This window comes from Gossypium raimondii, chromosome 10, assembly GCF_025698545.1.
Source record: "Gossypium raimondii isolate GPD5lz chromosome 10, ASM2569854v1, whole genome shotgun sequence".
Lineage (NCBI taxonomy): Eukaryota > Viridiplantae > Streptophyta > Magnoliopsida > Malvales > Malvaceae > Gossypium > Gossypium raimondii.
The window spans coordinates 3261660-3277036 of record NC_068574.1 but is presented as its reverse complement, the minus strand read 5'-3'; positions in this window follow the sequence as shown (position 1 = coordinate 3277036).

Genomic DNA, 15377 nt, shown 5'->3' with positions numbered 1-15377 from the left:
ACATGTCAAATGGTATTCCTAATTAAATCTAAAGACATAACTTATTTTTTTAAGGTTTTAGTTATTTGCCAACCATGGAATGTCATTAAGTTAAAAAACTGATATAAATTTGAAAAAAAAATTGTTTGTATTAATTGAATTTTTTTTTTGCTGTAACTAATATTGTTAGCTTTACTTAAAAATTTATGATGGATAATATTATTGATGATAGAAAGTTGGAGAAAGTTGAAAGAGTTGTCACCTAAAAAAGTTGAGAGTAGTAGAAGGAAGTTATTTGGAAGGGAGAGGAAAAGGAACAAGAGAGGACGACTTGAGCTTTGAGGTTAGAGAAAGTTGGCAATTGGAAATCATGTCCTCTCTATTAGCTTTACAGGGATATTTAAAGGGCACACTCATAGGTTATCTGTCATCTCTTGATTAGTTGGCTATCATTCAAATTAAAATAATGTAAGCCTTCATGTTAGTTTGGCAATGTAACCTGATATGATGCGATTACAGAGTATGTGAGTAACAGGTAACAGGTAACAATTATCTTATAAGGTGAAGTACTTTGATTTGATGCAATCTTACTTCCTGTCAAGGTGTAGGGAATCTGCTTAGCAAAATTTGTATAATAAGAATTTTTTTCTTCTTTATTATTTTGAGTGAATTCTTTTTTTTAGTGAAGCATAAAAATATATTGTGAAAAAGTTTATATAAATATCTTTCATGTTATTTTTATGTGCTTAAAATATTATAAATTTTTTGTATTTTTTTAAATATTTTCATGCATTCATGTTATGTTGATGTCACTTTTATTGTGTCTAGTTATTTTTATATGCTTGTAATGATTTCTCAATCCATCCTTTATTATAACAATTGCATTGTTAAATCTAAATTTATTTGTTAATGTAATTATTATAAATATTGTTTAAAATTTTAATCTAATATTTTTGAGTGGGATATATTTTAGTGAAATAATTTTTTGGATAAATCTTAAAATTATACATTAACTTTGATTTAATGAACAATTTGATACGTGAACTTTGATTTAGTGCAATTATACACATGAAACTTTATTTTGGTTCAATCATTCACATTTAAATAAATACATCAATTTATTTATATATTGGATAAATATAATTATTTATGTATGCAATATATAAATATAAAATGATGCTATAGCAACAATTGTGTTAATAATTTGTGAGATTTGAATGAAATCAAAATTTCATGTATGAAATTACACAAAAATCAGCATTCATGTATAAAATTGCACATTAAACTTAAGGTCATGTATAATTTTGCGATTCATTCCTAAAAACTTTCTACGCTCGAAGTAGGAATGGCAGCGGGTCAGATATATGCTATTTTTGGATTATCTGAATACAAATCTGTAAATCTGTCGAAAAATTTGAATCCGCATATTATCCAAGTATTACTGTCCAAATTTGATTCCGCATTAAATACCATTATTCGTCGAATATCTAAATCAACAAAAAATTCAAATTTTACATTTTCAATCAAATGTCGGATATCCAAATCTGCAAAAATCCGAATTCGGATCCGCAAAATAATATAAAATCAAACAAAAAAATTAATTTTAAATAAAATTTATTTATAATTAATAATAAATAAATGCAATTTAAAAATAGTTAAATAACAATCCAAACAGATTAAGCATAATAATTTCACAATAATTTAAATATACTTAATAACTTAAACATAAGAATTCGAACAAATTGAAAGTTCCATAACAATGCAAAAAAATTCCAAATTTAACATTTTCAATCAATACGTAGAATATTTGAATCCATAAAATAATATAAAATCAAACCAAAAGATTAATTTTAAATAAAATTTATTCATAACTAACAATAAATAAATGCAAATTAACAAAAATAGTTAAATAACAATTCAAACAAATTAAACATAATAATATTAAAACAATTTAAATATACCAAATACTTTAAAATAATAATTCCAAAAATATTAGAAGTTCCATAACAATTGAAATAGTTTAATTACTTAACCCATGCTAATTGTATATATTATAATCTATTATAAATTTAGATAGATAGGTACGGTTTAAGGTTACGTACCATTAATCTACAAAAAAAATACGTACCATTAATATAATAATGTGCATTAGAATATCATAATTGTTTACATATTATGAATAATCTATTTTAATTATACAATGGTCCGTGTATATATTATAATCGCCATAAAGCTAGTTATACATTTAGGGTTTAAGCTTACATATCATTAATATAAATATCGGGATTATATATAAGATACATATAGTTAATAACCTACCTTAATTATATAATATTAATTGTATATTTTATAATCTACCATAAAAGTGGTTATACATTTAAGGTTTAGGTTGCATATCATTAATAAAAGGATGCATATTATAATATTGTAATTGTTTAATTATTATACATTTGTAATTTACTTATACTATATGTAGTTAAGTGCATATGTATTCTTTTTTAATATAATATGTACTGAATATAATTATATTCAACATTATTAAAAATATTAATTAAAATTTTTAAATTTAGGGATTTCGATGATTTTTTTATTGTTCGATTAGGTTTACAAATACAAAAGAATATAGTTCAAGAGAACCTAAATGAGATTTTAAGAAAAATGATATGTCAAGGAAGATATCTTTTCTAATAAAATTATTATATTTAATTTTATTATTAATTATTACATTTAATTTAGGGAATATTTTTATTATATATTTCACTTATTAATTTGTGTGAATTATAATTAATATTTAAAGGAAGTATGGATGGTAAAAAACTTAATTTTATGTATAACCAATAAATCCATATGTTAAATATTCGAGGGAATCTATTTGCATCTATTTTAAATTCACAGCGGATAATAATTTTAATATCTGAATTCTGATGGATTATTTTAGTTTCGGAATTAACTTTTTTTATAGGCCCAAACATTGATCTCACAAGGCCCCAAAATTGAGGGGCTCGTTTTGTTTTTAAAGGGGAACCACATTTTTCCTCCAGAATTTGTAACCAAACTCAAGTGAAGATTGGATATTGAAAATATCAAAATTTCGAGACATTAAAGGCAAAAGCTTTATTTTAAAAAAGCTTGAAAATTAGAAAAGATTAAAAGTGATATTATTTTTCTTAACTCATGATTGTACCTTTATAACTTAATTCTGAAATCTCAATTATAAGATATAACTCCGAGTTGAATTTAAAATATTAGATTTGTGCAAAAAATTAAGCATGTTTAAAATATAAAGTAGACTTAAATTCTAATATTTAAGGTGGATTTTAATCATTTATTAATTTTATAATATGTTGCATAAATTATATTATTTTATATATTATGATATTCGACAATTAAATTAAATTATACAACATTGGAATTTTGAAAAATAATTATTCGATTAGGGAAAAGAAAGAAAATTAAAGGAAACAAAAACACAGAAATTAAAAGTTAGGAAATGTATTATTTTTCTTTAGTTTGATAGTTGTTGCAATTGATTTCCTTCGAAGGCCTTTAATTATTGATTTGTTAATTTTAGAATTTTAATAAAAGGAAAAATAAATTATTAACATTTAAAAATTAAATTGTCAAATATAAAAATAAGGATAATTTTTTAAGAAAATAGAAATAATAATTGAGTATAGATTAACTATTTATAGAATTGAGTAGATTTAAAAAATGTTGAGACCTATATTTTATGCCGTGAAGCGCTTAAATAAATATAAAATATATTAACCGTACACATATATTCGACCCGAACTTACGCGTTTGTGCCCATATATTAACACTACTCAATTAGAAAAAAAGAGAAACTAGAAATTGATTTGAACGGCATTATGTCAGTTTGATTGTGATTCAAATTTATTTATTCAGTTAAATTTTAGATTGATTATTTACAACTTAAATACATTCCTTTCAATTCAAATTCACAAGTCAAAAGCTGCGATTAGTTTAGTCAAATTGAATTATATTTTCTATTTAATTCATAATTAGATTTTATTAATTTATAATTTAAAGACAAACATTTATATTTTTATATGTAAATCAAAGAAAATAACTCTAAAAGACTACATAAAATATTTTAGAAAAATAAAAATTCAAGCAGTTAATTTGATTCAATTATCTTTAATATTTTATTTAAATTCAATTCGATTTTAAAATCAAAATACTACATAATAATTATAATCTTTTAAAAAAATACTTTTAAAATTATTGATAAAGGAAAAAGGGAATAAAGAGCATGACATCATTTCTACATCCATACTTGATAGTTTAAAGACTATAAATATTAGAAAATGTCTATTTGAAAGAATATCTTGGAAAACGCTTGGAAACGCTCTTGGCGCAAATTAGCATGTCTATTTGTGTTTCTTTTAGGGGTTTAAGCTGTGATTTTTCAGATTATAAACTTTTGATGGATTGGAGGGAGTTATTTGATGTTGGAATCAGTGATTATGTTTGGGCAAACCACCAAATTTCAGTCACATGTAGAAGCTTATCTCATTGCTTTGAGGGAAAAATGGTTTGGTGGATGTTAAATCAACAGGGGAAAATGTTTTCATGGTTCAATTCTCGACTACTGAGGTGAGGGGTTAGGTGCTTGAACATGGACCTTGGCATATCAAAACAAGCCTGTTATCGTTCGGAGATGGGAGCCAGGTATAAAATCTCTGAAATTTGATTTGAAGAAACTTCCTGTTCGGATCCATCTTAGTCGTGTTACTTGAATTGTATACTACAATTGGTCTGAGTTACATAGCTAGTGCATTAGGGATTCCTCTATACATGGATAGCATCACAGCTGGGCAACAAAGACTTTCTTATGTGAAAGTATATGTTAAGATGGCCGCAAACTTAGTTTTACCTAGGTCAATTGATGTTGAGTTGAGGGATAACTTTATTGCCACTACTTCTATTGGTTTTCCTTGGATTCCACAACGATGTTCCGAATGTTGCATATTTGGGCACGAGGATAAGGGATGTATAAAACAGGTTGAAGAACCGGTTAAGAAGTGGGTTCCAAATGTGAGTAATAACGATGGATAAAATTAATTGACTGAAGAATCAGTGAGAAGAACTGACGTTGGCTCTGTTGTGGCATGTGGAAAAGAAGTTGTACTTGAAGCTAATAGGTTTAAGGACTATGGGAGTTTGAAGACTAAAAAGAGCAGTAATAAGGGGAAGCAAGTCTTGACTGGTTCTTCTAATAGATTTGCGATTCTTGAAACTGTAAATTTGGTGGAAGATCAAATTATCGAAATAGTCGAAATAGAGAGATTTGAACATACTGAGATTGGGAAAATTGGCCATGGGGAATGAGAGTCTATAAATATTGTTGATATGGGTGTTTCTAATAAGAAACCTAGAGCTGCAGTTGTTGGGGTAGTTAACTCAGTAAAAAGCTTAAAGAGTAAAAGAAATGTGCAAATTTCAAAGGAGTAAAAAAGGAAATAAGGTAGTACTAGCTGCCTATGGAAGTTTACCATCTAACTCTACATCATGAGTTGTTTTGTGTGAAGTGTGATCTGCCGTAATTTGATATGGTAAATTAGGCTTTCCCGATACACTTAAGGAGCTTATTCTTAAGCAAAGTAGCGTTTTTTTCGTAGTTTTTTTTTGTATTTTTTAGGTTTTAAGTTAATAAGTGTGAATGGCTTGTTTTTACTTATTTTGAAACCCAAATTGACCAATTGTGCCATTGGGGGCCCTAACGTATGGTTGAGTGATGTAAGGACGTGTTGGAAGATGAAATCGAGCAAGAACAACATCAAAGAAGAGGGTATTGCGATATCTAAACATTGGAATCGCGATACCTCCAACAGACCCGAGATTAGAGACCAATCTTCAATGGTATCGCGATATCCACTTTGGGTATCGCAATATCCATTTGCCAAGAAGCACTCTAAGATCAAGAGTGTTTGAGTTATCGTGATACCGATATCGTGTGGGGACAAAAATTAACAAAAAAGGGTAATCTTTGTCCCCCGAAGCACCAATCATTGAATGCCTGTTCAAGGGTATTTTAGGCATAAGAATTGGGTCATAATAACTGTTATATCAATCGAAATTTGACTGAGAGAAAAAAAGAGGGCCACATTAGCTTAGTTTAAGTTTAGTTTTCTCTAGGTTTTCTCTTAGCTTTTCATTCTCTTCTTTTAGGGTTTCTTATTTTCATTTCCTTAGTTGTAGATTTAAAATTTCTTTGCAAATTTTCTTCTTGTTTTAGTTGTTCTTAGGGTTATTTGCACTTTTAGTCAATGTACTTTGGTTGTAAGACATTTTCAGCTTTAGCTTAATGTGTTTCAGTTTCTTTTACTTTGCACCTGTTAAAGTTTATTCCTTTTATATTTATTGCTTTAGATTTTCTTGTTGAATGCTTTACTTTACATGCTTTTCTTTACATGCCCTTTTAAATTTTCTTGCAAAAAAATCTCAACTTTTAACTTTTTTTTTAAAGTTTTTCTTTAATGGCTTCCTTGCTTTCATTTTCATATTTATTAGTTTTATTTTTAGCATGAGTAGCTAAACCTTTAAGGGGGTTGGTGGATGAAGATGTGGTGAGCTAATTTTTTGGATAAATGACCAAATCGTAATAAATTGGACTAATTTGAATGAACCTAAAAACCTAGTAATTTTAGTTTTTAATCAATTATTCAATTTATTCAGTTAAATAATATAAAGACAATAATTACTATACTTTTAGTATTCGTGAGAACGATATCTTTGCTTACTGTAGCTAACTATTAATTGATAGGTGCACTTGTCTTAGTCAAATTTTTAGTTGGTTTACAACGCATCAAGTTTTTGGCGTCATTGTTGGGGACTAAAATATGAAGAAAACTTTATTTCTATTAATTTCGCCAATTTTTATTTTTATTTTAATATTTTTTATTTTTAATTTAATTTTTACATTTTAAATTTTCTTTTCTTTGATTCTTATAGGTTCTTTTAGTTTATGACTAGAGGTAACTCGTTAGAACCAATAGTTTTTACAGTGAGATTGAAAGAACTACCTACAGAAATCGTAGAGAGGTTAGAGAAGCAAGGCAAGGTCAACAAGTTTTAATAAATGATCAATAGGAAAATGATATTACTATGGAGATGGATGATAATCAAATAATCAACCCTATTACACCTCTTGCTCCTTGTACTATGTATGGCTATGCTAAGCCTACTTTGGTTGGGGTCGAATCGAGTATTTTCAGACCAATAGTTGCTGCAAATAATTTTGAGATTTAGTTGTGAAACTTCAATATAAATAGTAAGTAGAGAGTCCATAAGGGATGTAGTTGAAGTTACCTTATATACCGAGGCTTAAGATTGAAAATTATGACTATTTCGATTTTAGAGGCTAAATTGAATAAAATGTAAAACTTTAGGGGTATCAAAAAATGAAATTTCATAGGGTCATTCATGTCATTGCATAATGTATAAATGTTTAGTATTGATGGATTGAAAGGAATAATTGTGTAGATCGAGAATTGGATCAAATCGAAGATAATCGAGGAAAAGCCAAAATTGTCGATTAGTCCTTAAAGATTCAACTTGTTTGTTGTTTTGATCAGGTAAGTTCATATGGTATTTATAACTTATATTGCATGCATTTGAATTATATATATGTATACTTGATTGTAAATTAAATTGGTTGTAAATTGGTACAAAATGTGAGAAATGGACTAAATTGAAAAGTGATGATTTTATTGTAATAGATGCCTTTGTGAACTTAGTAAAGGTTAGGATACGATTGAAATTCCACTAACATTTTGTGCGCGCTTGTACGAGATTGATTACAGATGTTATCGATGTCCAGTATTTGTTGCGAATACTCAAATACATATGACACAAGTTTAACTCAAACGAGTAACCTGATGTCATTTTAAAGGTTTATCCCGAATAGGGAACCTGACATGTATATTTATTCAACTTGGACAAACAACCGGATGTGTCGTTATAAAAGTTTATCCCGGACGAGTAACATGGCACAAATATATATTTAGCTCGGACGAGCAAATGGTGTAATGTAGATACTTGTGTATCCGAATTCATTTACTAAGGTTCATCGGGCGTAACAGCTAATGTGAAAATGAAAAATTGAAAAGGAATGATATGAGCTTGATGTTCAAATGGATAAATGTTGTTTTGAATTGCCATGTCTTGCCAAACTATGTCAAGTTATGGTAGCATATTGTAGTTAGATAAAAGATAAGATAAGTTTTGTTTAATGCCTATGAACTTACTAAGCATCTTATATGCCTACCTAGTTTGTTTTCCTTTTCTTTGTAAATTGTCACCTTGCGGAACACGTCAAGCCAGATTGTCTAGAAGCTCCTAGTATCTTATCATCGAATTGGTAGTTATTTAATCATTTTGAGTCAAGGGTTGTGGCATGAATATATGTGTCTTGGTACATGCCTTAATGTATAAAAGTCTTGATGCGTTGGTATCTTGTGATGAATATGGTACATGGTGATGATTTTGAATGTTGGACATGGTATGTTTGATTTCCATACTTGAGGTATGTGTTAATGAATGGTTATCTTAGTTCATAGTTAAAGTCATGAATTGATGTTGAATTGTGTATGCATGCAAATGTGAGTTAGACTAAACATGATTGACATAGTTGGATGGAAAATTGGGATCAAATATGTTTTAGATGATGAATGGTGAAGAAATGTGGCCTAATTTGGATATTTTTTGTTATGTTTGAGGCCTACAAGCCATAGATGTGCATAATGTTCCAAAGTGTATGTAAATGAAATGAAATGGTATGTTTCAATATGGTAAGGCATAGGTAAAGATTGATGTTTGAATGATTTGGTTGGTATGCCCTAATGATATGGAAATGTTTAAATTTAATTGATGTTTAAGTAGTGAATCCCTTGCTAAAAAGTTGAACATGAGTATTGAGCTTGTTTGGCATGATTTTGGCATGTTTTGAATAAGCCGAAGTTAATTTTTGATGCATATATTGATTGATTGCAATTGGAAACTATGAATTAGGTACCAAATTGTACATTTATTTTGCCAAAAATAGGGTCCAAGTCCTGACGACCAATTTACCTCGTCGCAACGTCGACTAACAATGAGTCACATCGCGGCGTCAAGTGGCCTGAGGTTGTGGCGTGACATACTGGTTGACAATATCATGATGTGGAAGAGGTGACATCACGATATTGGTCCTGAACTTTTAAAACTTTGCAATTTGGTCCTGATTCGTTCTCGAGTTGATAAAAGAGCTTTCGTAAGCTCGAATAAGACTTGAAAATGATTTGTTATTGTAATTTGATCATGACTGATGTGTGAATTACATGTGTGAATGATTATTTTACTGTGAACTTGACTGTAGTTGCTTCGACAACAAATGTAGCATTTTGTAGCTTGGACCCGATGATCGGTTAGGCAAGGGGTGTTACAACATTTCTTTAAAGTTTCTTGGGATTTGGCAAGGAATGATGTTATTGTAGCAAGGTTGCATTTTTTTTCAAACTGGGAACATGATTCCAACTTTCAATTCCACTGTGGTTGTTTTGGTCCCAAGGAAGCAAAATGATAGCAGCATTAAGAATTATAGACCTATTTCGTGTTGCACTGTTTTTTCTAAATGCATTACCTAGGTAATGGTTGAGAGGCTCACCAAATTTCTTACTAGTATGATTATTAGAAACCAAAGTGCTTTTTGTTCTTGGGAGAAGTATTCATGACAATATATGGTTGGCCGAAAAGCTTGTTAGGAGTTATCACAGATACACCTTATCACCTAGATGTACTTTAAAAATTGATCTCCAAAAAGCCATTAACTCTCTTAATTTTCAATTTAAACTTTTTGTTTTGGTTGTTTTGGAATTCCCTAGTCAATTTATTAGTTGGATAGAGAGGTGCATCACTAAGCCTCAATTTTCAATTTCAGTAAATGGGGGTTTGGTTGGCTATTTTAGATGTGTTAGGGGAGTAAGACAAGGGGATCCACTTTCCCCTTACCTTTTTGTGATTGCCATGCATGTTTTGTCAAAATTACTTAATGTTGCTGCAATTTTGGGTTGTTTAGCTGCCATCCAAAATGCCATAAGCTTAGGTTGTCTCATTTTAGTTTTGCTGATGACTTGTTAATTTTCTCTAAAGGAAATTTGGAGTCAGTAGTGGGCATACAATGTGTTTTGCAGCAGACTTATTTCTTCTCAGGCCTACAATTAAATCCTGCCAAGAGTGAGATTTTTTCTTGAGGAATCTTAGAAGTGGATCTTCAACATATCTGTAGTCTTACTGGGTTTAAAAGAGGAATGCTTCCAGTAAGGTATTGAAGAGTTCCATTAATAACTAGAAAATAAACAGTGGTCGCTCTCCATTGATTGAGAAGATAAAGTACATGATTAATGGATGAACAACTAGACGTCCTTCTTATGCTAGAAGAATTCAACTCATTCAGTTTGTTTTATTCTCCCAAAAAGTGTTTATAAATCTATTAATCAACTTTGCTTGAGATTTTTCCAGAAAGGGCAAAATATGGATGTTAAGGGTTCAAAAGAGAGGGTTAGGTTTGAAGGAGCTTGATAGTTGGAACCAAACTTGCATTATGTAAAATTTGTGGTCTATTTTGATTCAAGCAGGGTCTCTTTGGGTTGCTTAAATCCAAGCTTATGTTATCAGGGGTAGGGATTTGATGCAAGTTTCTCCTTCTTAGATAGTAGTTGGAGGTGAAGAAAAATTCTCAAACGGGCAAACTCATTGTCCCAAGACATCTGTGAGTGAAATTTGACATGAACTTATAGGTCGAGCAGTCAAGGTAAATTGATGTAACCTGTTGTGGTCCTTATCATATTCCAAAGCATTCAATGATGGGTTGGATGGCAATACTTAGGGCCAGTTCTTCATTGCTTAAAAAAAGCACTTCTGACTTCAAAAGCACTTTTAAAAGAAAAGCTGTGAAGAACAAGCTACTTTTGGTTGAAATTTTTAGTTTTTCAGAAGTGTTTTTGAAAAGCACTTCTGAAAAGGAGCTGAAAAGGAGAAGCTAAAAATTTTAGTTTTTCCTCTCCCAAAAGCACTTTTGGTGCTTAATTACTTTTTCACCCCTCCAATAACATGGTATTTTTTTCTTGGTGCTTAATTACAATTGTGTTAAAATCATTAATTAAAAATAAAAAAATTATTTTTTTAAAAATAATAATTACAAATATTTAATTGTTATATTTAAATATTTAAAATATAGTTTATATATTCTAATTAAAATTTATAAATAATTAATATTTATTGCTTAAAAATATTTAAAATTTATATTTCATATATTAAAATATTAACAACAAGTTATAATAATTTTTTATATTCTTACTAAAATATAATAATATTAACTAATTTAAATATTATTTAAATGCATATTTGTTACTTGATAATAACATGTCTAAAATGGACATTTTATTTCTCAAAAGTACTTTTTGATAGCAATGCTAAACACTCAAATTTTAAACCAAACTTTTTAAAAGTACTTCTCAAAAGTACTTTTCCACAGCACTTTTCCACAGTACTTTTCAAAAGTAATGAAGAACTGGCCCTTAATCGACATTGACTTGGGGATTGCAAGTTTATGATTGTTATTTTTGTCATGGTGAGATGGAGACTAGAAACCATTTAATTTTTGAATGCAACTAAGAAGTGTTAAGATTGTTTAGAGTGTAAAGTGATTTTACTATATAGCTTTTGTTTACATTGGAATTTCTTATATTTTTTGTCGTTGGATAAAAAATATTTACAAATTTATTTAAAAAAATTTTGATTGAAGTGAAGAGGGGGGATGGATCCTCTCTAGAGTCTAGAAGGCAAAAGCTATAGACATGAGCATTGGACACATGATAAAATTTCGACACGCGGTAAGATATTAGATGGCATCGGGAAGGGGCAGCTTATAGTACTCATTACATAACGCAAACTGTGGTCCTAAATATTGTTCCCAAGGACCATAGCCACTATTATTATTACTCACTACCATTAAATTTGGGGTATTAGCTTTGAGTTTCCATCGACCAACAGTCGGTCCCAAATCCCTTGAAAGGTCTGTTTTATATGGTCCGACTCTAACCCCCCAGCTTTAATGGAACTTTTTGAGCTGATACCTTTCTTTTGTATCCTTCTTTTATAGACAAAATTGGAGCGTTGAACCCCCCATTTCATCCTACGATACCCATACTACTAAAATCATTATTCCATTATACAAGGGTTAGTTATTATGGTTAAAGGAATGATGTGGACTTTTTATACTTATTTCATCACATAATTACAACAATGTAGAAATTTCAATCAATCATTAATCAAATGTTTAAGGCTATAAAATCATTTTACTAGTAGTTTTTTTAAAAAAATATAAATTATATTAAACTATAATAAAACAATGAAATTTTAATTTTTAATAATAATATAGCGATTAAAATCTTAAATAAATCATAATTGTTAAAATTGGATTAGACTGGTCAGCACATCAATCTTAAATAAAAGAGAGAATTATGATAATAATAAAAAATTAGTTGAGCCAACGAGTTTATAATTTTTTAAATATTTTTTATATCTTGTTATTTTTATGATTTTTAATAATTTATTTAATTAAAATCAGAGTGAGACTAGACTGATTGAACCAAAAACTAATAGCCTAACCAGTTTGGCCACTAGTCCGATTCCAAAAATCATGAAACAAACCGAAAAATGAAGAGTATTCATAAAGCAGTCTCGCTTTATTTTTTGTAATGGTAAAAAGACATCTTCTGTCCCTCTCAATTTTGATATTGAGCAAATTGGCTCCTCTCAAAAAAATTAGAGCAATTCAACCTCTATTAATTTCAAAAGTGTGCAATTAAGAATAATTAATCATGACATTAATATTTTTCGTGAATTGTATATAAATTTGATCGGTATATTAACCAATTTAGCCCTCAATGTTAATTTATTCTAAGTAAGTGTTAAGAGAATATGTAAATGTTGCCGACTAAATTTATTACTATGCTAATAAAAAGCACAATTGACGAATAATATTGACGTTGAGATTAATCCATCTTCGATTATTCAAATTCAAAATTGATGAGAATTAAATTGTTTTAATCTTTTTTAGACTCGAGAAGAATCCATTTGTTTAATATTGATATTGTGATGGACAAAAAGGTCTTTTTACCTATCATAACACAATTAGCCAGCGTGGAATTATGATTTATAGGGTTGTTCCCTTGAGGGGTAAATTAATGAGGCTAAATTAAGTGGATATTTATAGCATGTAAGGTAGATGTCTCATCACAGAAATATCATAATTGAGCAGCAAATCTTTGAATAATTGTGGAAATAAAAGGGCATTGACTTTGATAAGACTTATATTTATACAATTATGAAAATAAAAGGCATTGATAAGGCTTGTAGTCATCCTTTTTGCTTTCTCCATCCTAAAAAATTGCAATGAGTTAAAGCCTTTTCTATTTAAAAAAAAAAATAAAGAACAACATTACAAAATATTAGAAAAACATCAGAGGAGAGGTTTCATATAACTGTAAGCCCTCCTCCCTGATAAAAATCAGCTTGGTGATGCTATTAACTTATATATTTTCATCTCTAGAAACATATTCAATTGATCAAACTTTTTCATTTTACAAAAGTTGTAAGATACGTCTGATTAGCGCATAATTTGATCCCTTCGAAAGTGACTCCTTGATAGATCCAATGACTTTCATATTGTTTGCCTGCATTAAAATTCTATCATGTTGTCTTCTTTGTGCCAGAGTCACACCACCGAGTATGCCTCACAATTCAACTTAAAAAACAAAATATTTCCCTAAATTGCGATTGCATCTGAGTATCCAATTTCCATTATGATTTCTCAATGCGCCACCCGTCGCAACGTAACCTGTGTTGGATTTAACAGCTCCATCGAATCTTATTTAGATCCACTTTTTTGTTTCCACCCTTTTTGCTCTCGATGTAGATCTCACAACAATGCCTCCCTTGCAAGCTTATGCAAAATTTTGACAATCTCCTTTACACTCCACGATATCTCATTAAAGATGTAAATATTCATGTTCTTCTATACGTTACTTTTTATGAATGTCAACTAAGTATCGTAAGTAAATTGGTCTCGGTTGTCCAATCATTTGATAACCAGAGTCATTTTTTATCAATGATCACTATGAGTCAGACTCAATAGAATTTGATCAATCCTTTTTTCTGTCGTTAAGGTGGAGAACTGAACCAATAATTTTCTTTCTTTATCATCAATCGAATCACTGTTCGTGACCCAAGATTCTATTTTCTCATCAATCCAATCACCGCTCACGTTTTTTTCTTTTTCTTATCAATGAATAGATCTCTTTACTTGTATGACTTAGATGTCTCGTATTTCTTGAAAAAATGATTCGATTGATGGGATTTGGTATGATACTTATGAGATCGATGATATCGATGAGATTAATATTCAAATATTTCTTCTTAGAACGTATTGATTTGACCTCATAAGCAGGACCACCACCCCATAGCATGTTGCCACCAAAAGCAGAATCCCATATTTCTTTTAGAGAATCTCCTAATTGTTCCAGAACAAACAACTAAAGCCTTTTCTAGACCATTATGGAGCTACATTAATAATACTAGGGGTATTGGGTTCCTCAAATTTTTTCTTAAAATTCTAAAATATTTATTAGACAAATATTGATTAGACATTAGTCTCAAGTTTTATTGTAAAAGGACAAATAGCGTATGTTTCACTTTTTTACTTAAAAAAAGTTTGAGGCCATCTATAGTTCATTTAGAATTTATGATTTTGTCAATTGCTCCATAAATTTTATCTTTTGGACTTTCTTGAATATAAAATAAGGTAATTAAGGTGTAATTTAAGTATTTCGATCATTTGCGATAATTTTTGAATTTTAGAAAAGGCTTAATATAATATTTGGTATCCGAACTTGATATTTTTCTAATTTGGTATTTAATTTTTTGGCCCAATTTGATTCCTAAACTAGACACTTTTTTCCTAATTTGGTATCTAAATTTGACATTTTTTCTTAATTTGGTACATAAACTTTTGAGGGTCTAATTTGGTACGAACTTGAACTTAACTCTTTTTCATAATTTGGTGTTCAACAAAACACGTTAGCTAACAAATATAAATATATAAATATTTATATTAAATAAAAGATCTGATCAAATAAACAAATATTTATATTTATGTCAAAATGCCAAATCTAAACAAAACAAATTAATTAAATTAATTAATTTATTTAAAACATCAAATATGAAAAACATATAAATAAACAAGATCTTGAAAAACCAAAAATCGAATAAGGGAATTGAGTTTTACTAAATCTTGAGGCTTGTTTTCACAGTTTTCTTAATACAAATTTGGTCGC